This window comes from Taeniopygia guttata, chromosome 1A (assembly GCF_048771995.1).
Source record: "Taeniopygia guttata chromosome 1A, bTaeGut7.mat, whole genome shotgun sequence".
NCBI lineage: Eukaryota > Metazoa > Chordata > Aves > Passeriformes > Estrildidae > Taeniopygia > Taeniopygia guttata.
Window position 1 is genome coordinate 50,853,614 of NC_133025.1, and position 2,516 is coordinate 50,856,129.

At 40.4% G+C, this 2,516-nt stretch overlaps 1 long non-coding RNA gene across 1 annotated transcript; it reads left to right on the forward strand.

The window, feature by feature from the left end:
• Positions 1-215: 215 nt before the first annotated feature.
• LOC140682289 (uncharacterized) lies at positions 216-2,309 on the forward strand. The gene is made up of 2 exons (XR_012053811.1): positions 216-555; positions 1,257-2,309. It is a non-coding gene; the product is annotated as an uncharacterized lncRNA (long non-coding RNA).
• Positions 2,310-2,516: the final 207 nt, after the last annotated feature.

Here is a 2,516-nt window from a genome sequence, read left to right on the forward strand (position 1 = left end):
ACAGCCCTCTTCTGTACAGGTCAGACAGACCTGCTCTTCTCTTTTTAGACAATGTAGCATGATCCTTCATCTTTAGGAAAAAAAGCCTATAACTCTGGGTGCTTCATTCCTGCAGCTTTCTGTTTATGACAGATCGAGGGTGTTGACATCCGTCCTGTATTGGGTAGCAGAAATTACCATGTTACTAATATTTCCCTCCAGATAATGTAGATGGCTCATGGCAATTTCTGTGGAGCAATCCTGCATATTGGCTCTGCTTCTGGCTACAGATGCCATTGCTGGAGATCATAACTTTTGGGAAAAGCAGGAGATTTCACCGTTACCTGAACAGCTCAAAAGTGGCAGTGGAGTTTGGAGAGGCTGGTAACAGGACAGTGCTGCCTACAAAATTCTTGAGATGCCAGCTGAGGTAATGCCAAGCTCGTGACTGTAGTGTGCCATGGCCTATGGAGCTGCTGCAAAAATAGGAGCAAGAGACAACATGTGGAAAGGGCTCCAGACTCACCAAGGCTGGAATCACAGTAAAGGCAAGGAAATCTACTGATGTGATGAGAGGTGAGGAATAACAAAAAGTTATGAATTGCAGAGTGGTACGTGCTGGGAGAAGTTGGGGGTGTTGCAGGACATTTTATGTGTTTTACATAACAGGTAATTTTCAATGCTTTCAGGGTCACCGGATAAGACAACATGATCTGGTCATCAAGTGCTGTTCCCTGCTATTGTAGGCCCACTGTCATTCAATCCCTTATTGTAAACTGATCAAGCTTCATCTTTAAAGTAATCAAGTCCCATTCCTCCACAATGCTCATTGGGAGACAGAGTCTTTTTTGTCTGATGGTTAGGAACCATCTATCTCCTAATTACCAGGTTAAATGTATATATGGTTAGCTTGCATTCATTTGTCCTTGTGCCAACATCTTATTTTAGCTAATATAATTACTGTCTTTTGTTGCTGTTTTTGCTCAGAAGTATTTCTAGAGAGTTGTTGTACCTGCACTCATTTGCATTTTGCAAATGGAATATGTCACTCAAAGGAAAGAAAAACTGTGCTGCATGGAGACATCAACCCCTCTTTCCCCAATATGTAAAAGCAGTTAGCCCTTGGTATGGAGGTAAATATAGCTGCTCAGGGATACAGTGACTGTCTTTTGTGATTGCACTATTGTTTGTTTGTAGACTTGCTTAAAGAAGCCTCACCTCTCACTATGTCACAATCTGAAATAAAATTAAATCAAGCTCACTTTTCTGGGTTACAGGAGAACCTAAAAATAATGACCTGTGGCATCACAACCTGGCACAAGAGAACTATCTAATGGGCTATTCTACAGTCTAGGCTGCAGCTGAGCTCATGCTGGGAAAGACAGATGAATGAAAGGCCTCTATAAAATGAATTTTAGCTGTGCTTTGCACCAAACAGACAGAAGAGTCATAAAGCTGAGCTTAAAATTTTTGTGTGCAGACAGTATTGGTCTGAAGTGTAAGTACAAACATGGGATAAACTTGAAATGAGAACATTTCTTTGTAATGCACATCAGAAACCTTCAGAAGAAGTTAAGGTACTTCAAGATGAATCAGCATGGAAGCTCCTTCAGCTCGTCGCCTATTGCACTGTGCAACAACATTTTGAAACTTTTTCTTTCATCAATTGCTCTCCAGATGGAAGCTGAGGATCTTCAATATTATCTGGGGATGCTGAAGCTGTGACAGTCTGAGAAGCAGTTTTGACCAGCCTCCCAGGGATTCTCAAATCCTTATAATGTGCCTGGACTGTGTACTGATCACTTGTACACAAGGGGAATAAATTATTCTCCCAAGAAGTGCTGGTCCTAAATAAGGCACATGGACCTGTGTGCCCCTCATTTATTTTGGGGAGAGACCTAGGAAAGAGTTTGGTGGGTTTCAGTCATGATTTCAGAATGGGGGAATGTAAAGAAAAAACAACACAAAACCTATTGTTTGTTCCTATGCAGAATGTAACAGTGTACTTACACAGGGAGAAGTAGAGAGATTATATCAGTGTATATCCCAATCATAACTCATTTCTTTTCTTAACAGTACCAGCCAGGGAAGGCTATTGAGTATTGGTGAAGCACTTGGAGCACAGAGAGAATGGGATGTTTTACAGTTCTGGATTCAATTCACAGTTAAATATCTCAGGTAATTTACCTGAAGCATTTACCACATCACTCGAGAGCATTCTATTGTCTGCTAGATTTCATAAGCAAGGAGCTTTCTTTTTTATTTAGTTGAGTTGCTTGCTTTTTCTGAAGAAATAAATGACCAAATAAAAACCAAATCTGAAAATCTTCCCCACTGAGTCTATTTCAATTGTTGCTGTTTTCTTCACATTTTCCTCCTTGAAACGCATTAGTTTCCAGTTGAAGGAATCTGAAGAAAAGATGATTATTACCAAGAAATTTGCAAATTAGCACAGCTCAAAACACCCCCACAGCAGTGTTCTAGTAAAATAAGTGAGGCTGGGCCAAAACCTCTATATATTTATTTGGACCATTCTA